Source organism: Canis lupus, chromosome 26 (assembly GCF_011100685.1).
Source record: "Canis lupus familiaris isolate Mischka breed German Shepherd chromosome 26, alternate assembly UU_Cfam_GSD_1.0, whole genome shotgun sequence".
Lineage (NCBI taxonomy): Eukaryota > Metazoa > Chordata > Mammalia > Carnivora > Canidae > Canis > Canis lupus.
This window is the reverse complement of record NC_049247.1, coordinates 15,707,473-15,719,810: the sequence shown is the minus strand read 5'-3', so window position 1 is coordinate 15,719,810 and position 12,338 is coordinate 15,707,473. Positions and strand designations below refer to the sequence as shown.

Below are 12,338 nucleotides of genomic sequence, written 5' to 3'. Positions count from 1 at the left end.
TCAGTGTGATAAGCCTTCAGAGACTGAATATTGCCAACCATCAGATGGGTTTGAAAGCAGGTCCTTTATAACACTCAGGTGAGACCCAAGCCCTTGTCAATGTCTTGATTGCAGCCTTATAAGAGACTCTGAAACAGAGTCTAGACTCCTAAGCCACTGTGATATAATAAGTGTGTGTTGTGTTAAGCCTCTAGGTTTGTGGTTATTTACTTTGCAGCAATAGAAAACTAGTACAGGACATAAACCAGGAATCCTTTCTGGTTTATCCATCCAAATCCCATACACTCCACCTTTCCACCTTGCTGTCTCCCTTCTTCCCAGTCACAGGGCTTTGGGCAAGCTATTCAATCTATCAGTCTTGGTTTCTTCATCTATGCGATGAAAATAAAAATAATTCCAAATTCATATAAGGTTGCTATTGGAGATGAAGGAGAAAATCGAAGATCTTGGTAAAATGGTGGCCATTCAATGGAAGTTATCCTGTTGTTGAACCTCACAGCATCTGGAAGGGCACACGAGTTAAAAAGAATGCAATCATACACTAGGAAGCTGGTCTCAAACTAAACAGGGGGTCCAGAGATTGAGGCAAAATGGCTTTTCCATTCTATTCCTTTGGGTTCCCCTAGAATTCAGCTGTGTCTTTTCTACTTGGCTTTTGTTCATCTTCTCTCCCTTTGCTCACATTCCCTTGCATCTTTCCACCCCCTCTTCTCCTCCTGTGTCCCATCTCTCTCCCAAATCAGCACAGAAGGTGACAATCTCAAAATTTAAAATTGCCCTTGGAAATCCCTTAGGAGCCATCCTATTACAGAGTTACATGCTATGTCTCACTAAATCTTCATCTAAAATTGGAGCTGAGGACTATTTATTTGGTTTCTGTTAGGAATCATGTTAATCTACGTCTGTCTGTCATCTATCTATCTATCTATCTATCTATCTATCTATCTACTTGTGATATATTTATCTAAGTAGGTATATTATATGTATCTGTGTGTCTTTAAGCTGTAGAACCACCTTCAGTGTGACAAAGATATCTTCACCCTGAGAGACAAGTAGGAAATGACACTAACTGGGAATTTGATAAATTCACATTTCTCATCTCATGCCTATTCTGGGGCATACACTTACTGAGTGGAATAAGGGAGCATAATTATCAGCACACTTGTGTTGATATTTCTCTTTTTATCTTAACTTTTGAGGCTCCCACTAATCGTATTTCATCAGTTCTAATTCTAAGCACACTATCAGTTCTAAGTACACTTTTTCTAATTTTAACCTGTCTGAAATGGAGATGCATTTTCCAGTCTGTTGTCCGCCAGCCAGCAGGCAGGCACAATGTGGTTCCATTCCCCATGTCCAAGCAAATTTGGTCATAGCTGTTCATATTGTCATCACTTCCACCAAGTTATACACACTGCCGGTCCTTCACAGGTTGATTTTAATTGCTGCTTAAAATGTCTTTGAAAAGATTACACTACAATATGATCTGGTATTGAAGTGGAAAGTTTCCGAGTACACAGAAAGGACCCCACGCAGAACAGTCGAGTGGAAGTTTCACATTAGTGAAAGAAATGCTTGTCTTTGGAGGAATGACTCCAGTTTTAAATGTTTTGAAAAGTAACAACCAAATTTTACTGAATGCCTAGAAAGTAAAAGACCACTGTAGGTGAGTCTGTATTGCATTTTGTCACCGAGATTTGTGCAGGAGTATTCCTTGTCACACACCAAGCCAGGCAACAAGAGGCAAGAAAAATTGCCAAATCCCTCAGCAAAGATGGAGGGAATTTTAAATGAGGCATGGTGTGACTAATTTAGGTGTTGAAAAGGACTATAAAGGCATCGGTTGGTAATTTAATTACAAAAGTTTATAAAATTTTTTTTTTAATTTTACGAAAAATAACCGTATATCAAGATCAATGATGGAGTGATAAGGGTGCCTGGCTGGCTCAGTTGGAAGAGCATGAGATTCTTGATCTTCAGGTTGTGAGTTTGAGCCCCACACTGGGTGCAGAGATGATGAAATAAAATAAAATAAAATAAAATAAAATAAAATAAAATAAAATAAAATCTAAAAAACTATAAAAAAACAAAAGATCAATGATGAGTTTAATGAAAGACAGTTGAATTCAAGTTAAATTTCTGTGATACAGTTCCAATTTCATGATCAATGAATTCTCGTGGTATAACAGTGTATTTTTAAAAACCTCTGAGCAACTCCCTCTATCTTTCTGAAAATGTCTCCCAACAAGAGGTAGAAAAGGGGGGGAAAAAAGATTTCAAAATGAAATCTATATGCATGTGTTTTATGGACATGCAACAATAAGCAGCAAAACTGTGTGTTTCCATTAATCTGGAAAGAAAGCATGAGTGAATGCAACTGTTTAGTTGCTGGGAGGGATGCTTACCTCAGCTTTGTTTATAAGAATGAAAAACTAGAAATAATTTACCCGTGTGTCAATAGGAGTGAACTTAAATTATAAGACATTCATATAATGGAATTGTAGAATAGGCATTAAAGACGAAGTCAATGTTTATTGGTATTAGAAGGTATTCATGATACATAATAATAAAAAGGAGGATACAAGCCAAGCTTGATACCATTTTTGTAAAATAATAATCATCATAATAGTAGCGATAGGGTCTCTATATTCAACACATGAATGTTGAAGAGAAACAAATGAAATATAATAGTAGTTGCCTCCTGGAATGCCTGGGTGGCTCAGTTGGTTAAGCATCTGCCTTCGGCTCAGGTCCTGATCTGGGGCTCCTATGATTGAGCCCCACGTCTGCCTCCCTGCAGAGCTCCCTGCTTCTCCCCCTCCCTCCGCCCCTCCCCCCAACTTGGGCTCTCTCTCAAATAAATAAATAAAATGATTTTAATAATGTAGTTGTCTCCTTCTCCGAAAGGGGGAATGTGATTTTTATTTTCGTCTGAGTGTCTGATTCTCCTTAAAAAAATATTTTCATATAGTTAAAATAATAAGAAGAGGGGGGAAAAAAGGAATTGATATAGATCCTAGGAGATAAATGAAGAGGAGCCGCGCCGGCGCAGGCTTCCTCTGTGATGTCTCTTTAGATGTCCATAGGCTCCTATTCCAGTAATGACTTTGTCTGCTGGAAAAAAAAAAAATCCTAATCATGCCATTAATGAAAGTATTTTGGTGGCAAATGTTTTTAGTTTAGTAAACTAAGACGGCAGTAGTGGAAGCCCCCAGTGTGTGTTTGCATTTGGGTGGGGAGGGCTTTGCCAAATTTGTGAATACTCCAAGCTTGGGTGAGTTTTTCTTTCTTTTGTCTTTCCTCTCCCTTCCCTGCAGGAGGGAGGAAGCTTTTGTTTTGGCCACCAGCTATGTCTTTCTCAGTGGGTGTGTGTTAAGAGACTGCAGCAGGGAGGTGGTGATTACTGGAAGTGGCTCTGTTTGGGACTGAAGATTTGTGCCCCCCCCTCCCCCCCCCCCCCCCCCCCCCCCCCCCCCCGCCAACATTCATATGTTGGAGCCCTAACAACCCCCGCCCCCCGTGTTTGCAGATGGGCCTCCAAAGGAAGTAAGTATAGCTAAATGAGGTCATAAGGGTGAGGCCTTGATCGGATAGGATCCGTGTCCTTCTAAGCTTACTGTGTGTGTGAGATTGCACGTATGCATGCATACGCCCCTGCAACCGAGGAAGGGTCCTGTGAGAGCACAGTGAGGTTGCAGCCCTCTGAAAGTCCAGAAGGCAGGTCTCACCAGACAACAAATTAGCAGCACATTGATCTTGGGTTTCCTAGTCTCCAAACTGTGAGCGCTAAATTTCCACTGTTTAAACCACCTAGTCAGTAGTATTCTAGGTGACCCTGCATCCATTCTGGCTGCCTCTCTCTCCAAGACGCTGAGATCGCTCCTGGCCTGAAGGCAGAGACCATTATTCCTGATCAACACTTGAGATGTCTGGACCCTCATCCCCTGTGTAGCCCCCTCTTCACCTGATTCCTTTATTAAAAAAAGATTTATTAATTTATTTGAGGGGGGGGAAGGGAGAACATGAGCAGGGGGAGGGGCAAAGGGAGAGCAAGTAGACTCCCGATGTGGGGCTGGATCTCAGGGTCCTGAGATTGGTAACCTGAGCCAAAAGCAGGAATTGGCTTCCTAACTGACTGTGCCCCCACCAGACACCCCTCACGTTGATTCTTTGAGTCTCCTTTTCTTCATGCCAAGAGCATTCCGACAAATGAAACTGAGCATTCTCATTGCTGCCTTGTTCTGCTAACGCTGGACTCTCTACCTGGGGTTCTGGGGTGTCATCCCCTTTCTGCCCCTTCCCCCTGCCCACACAAGTCTCTTCCTGCTCCTGCCTCATGATCATCACAAGGTGTGTGTGGAGGCCGAGAAAATTAAGGCCATTCCACCTCAAGTTTAGCATTAGCACAAGTACAGCCACCTTAGGCCCCTGTGAATAAGAGCTGAACTTTACAGGAAAAACTGCAGAATGTCCTCGGCAGAGAATCCCATATCAGAAAGACAACAGAGCTCAGAATGCCCTAGGCAGAGAAACCCATATCAGATCTTAAGAAACTCCTCCACCCTTTCCCCCATATTGGAATGAAAAAAAAAATTCCTCTACCCCTTCTGAAAATCCCCTAGACCAGCCATAAAAAACCCAGCTGTAACCCACTTCAGGGTCCAAGCCCCTGCTCTGCTGTGTGTAGTATACTTGGACCCAAGCTCGAGCTTGTAAATAAACCCTCATGTACTTGCACCGGTGTCGGCTCCTTGGTGGTTTCTTGGATTCACAATCTTGGGCACAACAGTGTGTGTGCCTGTGTCACTCAATGGGCCCTTGAGTTGGTCTGTTCCCTACCAGGAAATGTGTCTTATCCTTCATTTTGATGTTGTTTTGGAATCTAGGTGAGGTTTGGTGGGGTGAGGTCTGGGGCCGTCGACCAAGAAAGAATTCTTGAGACATCTTTGGTGAAAAATGGTGGTTTTATTAAAGCACTGGGACAGGACCCATGGGCAGGAAGAGCTGCTGCCCGAGGGTTGTGAGGAGTATCTGATTAGGAGAAGTGAGGCTTTCAAAAGAATTTCTGTATGCTAAAAAACCCCTACAAGATATTGGAGGCCTTGCCATTGTTGAGTTAAAGTTGTTTTTCCCTGTAATAAAACATTAACATTAAGATAGTTGGGAGCTTCCTTCTGGAAGTTAGGTTACTGATAAGAATGCTTTTTTCCTTGTAAATCACTAAACCATTTTGTAAATTGAGGGAGACTCACGTCTATAGTACTATAATCTCTATAAATTAACTATTTGTTTTTCCTTTCTCTTAGCTTTAGGGTAGCCAGGAGTGCCTGAGTAATGTCACACATACCCAACCTGGGTTGAGGTGGGGGGGTGGAGGTGGATAGATGGGTGGGGGATGTCAGCTTGTGCTTTGTCCTCACTAGCCTTCTGTTCCCTCATCAGTTGTATCCCCAGCACCTAGAAAAGTCAGGCACATAAGATGCACCCATTAAATATCTGTTGTAGAATAAATGAATGAAGAGGAATGAGTAACATAGGAGTGCCTGGCCCCTAACAACCCCAGATTCTTGGACCTTCTGAAATAATCTAATGCAGTTTCCAAAACTCATTGCTTTCTGGATCCCTCAACACTCTTAAAAATTATGGAGGACCCCAAAGCGTATGTTTGTGTGATTAGATCTATCATTAGTTACCATATTAGAAACCAAAGCTAACAATTTTTAAAAGTATTTATTTAAAATCCATTTAAAAACAGTAATAGGCCCATGAAATGCTCAGAGAGGGTATGTCAGTTGTCCAAGATCACACAGTAGGCCAGTAGCAGAAACTGGGATTCAAACCCCGAGTTAGGGTTTGAGTTTTGGCTGAGTCCATTATTCACATTCTCAGAGCATAACTAAACGCTTGTGAGTTGAAAAAAGGAGAAGAGGTTAGGTTTCTCCCAAAATGTGGGCTTCCCTCAGAGTTGATAGAGGGTAGGAATACCCCAGCAGGTCAAAGAAGAGCTGAAGGGTCAGGACTGGCTCAAGTTGGAGGTGAATCTTGGTGGATTTCCCTCAGACTTCATAAGAGATGCTTTGAGGCCAATCCACCAAATATCAAATCCATGATATGTAGTTCTCTGAAAAATCAAGTTGCTAACGACCAGTTGCTCAAATTAGTCAAATTTTCCAATTTTCCAAATCTCATTTAAGGAAAATTCTCATCGAATATAGTTAATGAATATCAATATACTCCTCCTGAATATAGTCAATGACTACATTCTTCTACATATGGTGTTTTAATATGCTCACTGATACTACTCAATGAATTTATACTTCTTGAATACTCTTACCCCCAAATTTATTCAAGATATTTTAATTATATTCAAGATTCTAAGATATTCAAGAATATATTTTTCATTAGAAGATAGTTATAAGAAAGCTAAATAGCTCCCATGATATTTAGCTTTAGACAAATTGAGCTGGAAATGCTGCTGAGAATATATTCAAGACCAATTTATTAAGCAGATCATATTCATAGTCATTGGAAATCTTTAAGAAAGCCAGTCTTCAAAGCATGTTTGGCAAATACAGCAAGCTGATGAGTTGGTGGTCTGGTTGTTAGCATGTGTCAGGCCAAGGCCTCTTGTGCCCATCTGGGGCCATACATCTCTCAATTCTGTGGGAGATGCAGGAGGAAGAAGTCCTATTACAAGACTATGAGTCATGTCTGGACCCTCAGAGGATAAGAAAACATTGTGTCCCCAAACACTACCTGGACCCATTGGTCACCTTTTTGAGAGGGAAAAACACAGAAGAGAAAAAGAGAAAGAGGGACTCATGTGGGCTGCATCATACTGCCGAGGACTTTGTAGGCATTATTTCTCTTAATCAACCCAAAGTTATGAAAATTATCCCTTTTGCTAATGAGGACATTGAGCCTCAGACATGTGAAGTGACTGGTCCAACATCATCTAGTTATTCAAGGTCAGAGTGCAGGTGTGAACTCGGGCAGAATGGATGTGAACTCAGGCAAAGTGGGGATGTGAACTCAGGTAGTATGGGGATGTAAACTCAGGTGGAGTGGGGAGGTGAACTCAGGTAGTATGGGGATGTGAACTCAGGTGGAGGGCAGCTTGGGTGGCTCAGCGGTTTAGCACTTGCCTTTGGCCCAGGGCATGATCCTGGAGTCCCAGTATCGAGTCCCACGTCGGGTTCCCCACATGGAGCCTGCTTCTCCCTCTGCCTGTGTCTCTGCCTCTTTCTCTCTGGATTTCTCATGAATAAATAAATAAAATATTTAAAAAAAGATAAACTCAGGTGGAGTAGGGAGGTAAAGTCAGGCGGTGTGGGGATGTGAACTTAGGTAGTATGGGGATGTAAAGTCAGGTGGAGTGGGGAGGTGAACTCAGATGGAGTGGGGATTTGCACTTGGGCAGACTATGCATTTGGACTCAGACAGTGAGATTTCAGAACTAGAGGTCTGTGCCATTGGACTATATATTCTCCCACGAAGATGAAAGGGAATCAGTGAACAGAGAAACAGACATTGGAGGTGCAGGGCTTTGCAGCGAAGGAATCTGGGAGCTGTAATGGGATTTGATGGCATGTCCACTTGGATGTTAGACGAACCAAGAGAGGAAGCAGGAGAAGGAATTATGAGTCCCATGGACAAGCCCCCTTTCCCTTCTCTTTGCCATGTAGAAATGAAAATGATAGAAATTCTGATGATCTCCTGGTCTATTTGTTTTCCCATAGTCATGTGTCCCATAGTCACTTAGAGCTTGGATCCAGCTATATTATGTTCCCTGAAATATAAAAAAAGCTAAGCACAAAGAACCATGAGAGAGGAACACTAGCCACTGGCATAGAAGCTTGCACAGCTTCCAGCAGCAACTTTATAGAACTTTTCCAAAATACTCACTTCATTCTTTCCAGGAGAAAAAAAAAAGCCCTTTAATTTTGTTCTTTATTATCCAAGTAAGATGCACACTGCATGCATATTGCTGATAAACAAACAGACAAGACACATGTAAGCTAAAATACTAAAATAAAAATCACCAATAAATCTTCCCTCCCCTAATCCAAAAAAATCATTGTTAATAATGGATATATTTTTCCCAGGGCTGTAGTTTCTATGCAATTTTCAAATGAGATCATATTGCACATGTTATTTTGTAACCTGAATGTATTTGTAACCCTGAATGTATTATGATCATATTCATAAGAGCCACTTCACATCATTTTTATTAATTGCAGATTTGTGATTGTTGATGACTTTATTCCCTGTCCCCAAAGAGGTGAGAGATGGGGAAACATTTTGGGCCTACCTAGGGTGCGGCTTGCCAAATCAGGGACCCTCAGACGGGACATTAGAGGGCTTTACTGGGTGGATCTTTAAGCCACCTGCAGTCTCCCCTTGGCTAGTCAGGGCTCAGGAGCCTTCTGATGGGGAAAATTTGGGGAGCCCTTGCAATAATATTCCACCAATGTCGTGAGGCTGTGAGCAAGTGCCCTCACTTTCTTAGGCTCCTCTGTTGAAAGAGGCTGTTTTGAGAATTGTATGTAATAAGACTGTTGGGTGCCCACACAGGACCTGCTCCTTCTCCCTCTGAGCTCTGTGGATCTAACACAGACACTTCCATTGACACTGGAGGGTCTGCAGAGCCCTCCCAAGGACAATGGAATTTAGTGGTGTTGTTCCTCCAAGACAATAATGTTTGGCAGGGCACAGCAGAACTTGGCAGGACTGCGTGACTGGGCTCCTCTGAATGGCAGAAATTTGGCCCCGGTGCCCTGGGCCTCAGCATTCTTTTTTTCCCCATGGGCTGGCTTTCCTACCTCCAAGTCCCCCTCTTCTGCTTCTGGCTTGGTGTCCTTCGCGGTTCCCAGCTGTGTCTTTTTGCGGAGACCCAGAGAGGACAGGCTCAATGCAGTGGATGTACTGCTGGTGATAATGGGAAGTTGGTGAAGCCCTTGGGTGGTGACCTGAGGCTGGACAACCTTTTCCTCGATGTCATTTAGCATTTGAGAATAATTGCAAAGAACAGACATCCTCCAAGTAGTCATTTTCCTATGCAAGAGAGACTCCTCCAACAATAACTTATTTCTAGCCAGTTAGTGAGATAATGTATATGTAAAAACCTCACCCCAGTGCACATAGGAAGCATTGCATATGTGCTGTTCCTATGCTTATGGTCACTTTTAAAGGCATAGAAAGCATGAGGATCCTGCATCTGGGCAATGGTGGGGAGGGAGTCTGAGGCCCTCTCTCCACTCCCACTCCTCGGGCAGGATGCATGCCAGGGAGTATTTTCATACCCCCTCACTGCCTGAAGACAGCCAGGGTGTCACCAGGCAGATAAATGTGCTCATCCTCTCCCGCTAAAATTGGCACGTCCGGTGTGGAGTTTCGATGATTTATTTACCAGTGACAGTTCTGCTCTGGGGTGGAAGTGCCCTGGTTTGCGGAGTGGTTCATTCATTTGTCTTTGTTGGCAGTCCAGGCCCGTGGGATCCCCATCTCAGCTCCCACCAATGCCTTATTCCTTCCATATATTGCTGCTCTCATTGAGGCGGGGAAGATAAGGAGTTCATGGTGTGCTTGCCTTCCCACCTGCAGAAGCACCCTCTTGGGTCTGTTTTGGGTGGGGGTGGTCCCTCGAGATGGTGCTGGAGGTGGGAGGTATATGTGGCATTAGAGAAACCACATCTTACAATCATGGACCTTTTTAAGATGCCACGGGGAGTCAGATTGCTCTGGGCTCAAATGCTGTCTCTGCTGTTTATTAGTTGTGTGGCCTCAAGCAAATGGCCTGACCTCTCTGATCCTTGAATTCCTCATCTGTTATGAGGGAATAATAACCCGCATTTCCTGCTCTCTTGTGAGGATAGAATACGTAAAGCACCTGACACATAGTAAAGTGAGCCTGACATATGTAGGAAGCTCTTAATAAAAGGCAGCAGTTATTCCTATCTTCATATCCTCATTATTATTCCCCTGGGCTCAGAGCTGGTCCCTGGAAAAGAGGGAATGTGTTCCCTTTACACTTTTGACATACCAGAGGGGGAAGCAACTTCTAGGAAAAGCCAGACAGCTGGGATGAAGGTCTGACTCCCTATGCTTTCTCTGTGTGAGATCTTGAGGGAAGGTACTCTGAGCCTCTGTGTTCCCATCTGTAAAATGGAAAGTAATTGGCTTCAAGGGCATTCTGTGAAGATCAACTTTCTTCTACCTTCATTACTTGCAAAATGCTTTACGATTTACAAAGGGTCGTGACAGTCATTATCTGATAACAGATTTTCAACAGAGATATTCCAGCCCCAGGGATGGAACATAAACCCCGATTCATGAATAGAGAAACCAGGGCTCAGGGAAGGACAGCAAATGATACTGTCCCAACTCATATTCATTCACTTAACCAATATTTATGGAGTGCTTACTGCACACCAGCTACTGTTTGAGGTGCTTCAGATACGTTGATGAGCAAGACAGGCAAAAAAAATCCCTGTCTTCACAGAGCTTACATTCTAGGGGTGCGACATGGATGGAAAAAAAAAACAATGGAAATAATAAATACATTATTTATGTAACATGTTAGAAAGTGGCAAGTCTTGTGGAAAGAATATATCATGACAGGAGGCTCAAGAATGATGGATGAAGGAGGGTGGGCTGCAGTTTTAAAGAGGGTGTTCAGGATGAGCCTCATTGAGAAGGTGACAGCTAAGCAGATGCTTGAAGGAGATGAGAGTGTCAGCCAAGCAGATGGAGGAAGAGAATTCCAGGCAGAGAGAATAGCATGTGCAAAGGCCCAGAGGTGGCAGCGTGCCTGAGGTATTCACAGAACAGAGAGGGGTAGAGTGGGGAAAGTGGAAAAGGATGAGTGAGGTTGGAGGGACACAGAGGTAATGCAATGTGCATGCAGAGAGAATCCTTTAGGGCTTTGTAGGCATAATAAGGACTACAGCTTTTACACTGAATGAATTAAGGAGTTATAGGAGGGTTTGAATAAAGTTGAGCCATGGTCTGAGAAATATTTTTCCCAGGATCACTCTGGCTATTGTGGATGAATTGACTGTGGGGTGTCCATCAGTGGATGGATGTATAAACAAAATGTGGTCTATCCATACAGTAATATATTATCATATAGCCATTAAAAGGAATGAAGTTCTGACACATGGGTGGATGAAACTCGAAGACATGATGCTAAGCGAGAGAAGTCAGACACAAAAGGACAAATATTGTATGATTTCGCTTTTACGAGCTGTCCAGAGTAAGCGCACTCACAGAGATGGAAAGTAGGTTAGAGATTACGAGGGACTGGGGAAGGGAGGAATGGGGAGTTATTGCTTAATGCCTGCGGAGTTCTGTTCGCAGTCATGAAAAGGTTTTGGAAATAGATAGTAGCGATGGTTGCACAAATTGTGACTGTCATTAATGCCACTGAATCGTGTACTTGCACAAAGGGTGAAATGGCAAATTTTATTACATGTTTTATTTACCACCATGAGAGTATTTTCAAAAGACTGATTGTGGGGACGAGAGTGGAAGTGGCCTCTGCTGTAATGTCCGTGGGCTCAGATCAAGGTGGAGGTGGAGAAGAGGTGAGAGGTACTCAGATGCCAGATATGCTTGGGAGTTATGGATTTCCTGAAAAGTTGCAGGTAGAGCTATTGATTCCCAGCACCATGTTGGAAACTGGGTCTCCAGAACCTTCCCGAGGACCCCAGGATCACACAGCAAGTGTGTTATACTCACTGCGGGTCATGCTCTTCCAGCTGCCTGCAAGGTTTCCTGCTCCTGGTCACCCTGCCAGGACTGGGAGGTGGATTCCTCTGGTCCTTCGGGGCACATGGTGGTAACTATGTAGAGTGGATGTTCTGGGCTGGAGCCCTGATGGACGTCAGCCGCCCCTCAACCACCGTCACATCCTGGGCTGGCACCAACGGTCCTGCCCTGGTGGTTCAGCTATGAGTTGGCAGGTCCCTTCTGTTTGTTGCATCACTCTGTTGTTGTCTTGGAGATGAGCTGCAAGGTCATGAGCCCAGTTTAGGAACTAGGTGGAGCTAGGTGGAGCAGATGAGCTCATGAGCAACACTGTTGCTGTTTGCAAGGGGGACCTTAGTAACCGGCCCCAGAGAGATTGGCCCAAATCTTCCTCCTCTCGAATTCGGGCACCATAGACAGGGGGTCCTGGGGAACTCAGCATGGGTTATGGTCTCAGACAGTCCTGGGTTCAGATTCCAGCCCTGCCTCCTACTTCCTGTGTGACTTTGGGCAGATTGCTTCTCTTCTCTGATTCCCCATTTCTTCCAGTTGGGATGATACTACCCAACTCTGGGACTTCTAAGGGTTAA

At 43.7% G+C, this 12,338-nt stretch overlaps 1 long non-coding RNA gene across 11 annotated transcripts; it reads right to left on the bottom strand.

The window, feature by feature from the left end:
- Nucleotides 1–7,190: 7,190 nt before the first annotated feature.
- LOC100683104 lies at nucleotides 7,191–11,986 on the bottom strand. 11 transcript variants are annotated; one of them, XR_005379250.1, is made up of 5 exons: nucleotides 11,740–11,986; nucleotides 10,043–10,157; nucleotides 8,823–8,925; nucleotides 7,906–7,987; nucleotides 7,232–7,249 (listed from the first exon to the last, which is right to left on the bottom strand). It is a non-coding gene; the product is annotated as an uncharacterized LOC100683104 (long non-coding RNA). The 11 variants fall into 11 exon arrangements; XR_005379251.1 differs by having other exon boundaries at nucleotides 7,234–7,257; nucleotides 8,823–8,928; XR_005379249.1 differs by having other exon boundaries at nucleotides 7,235–7,257.
- Nucleotides 11,987–12,338: the final 352 nt, after the last annotated feature.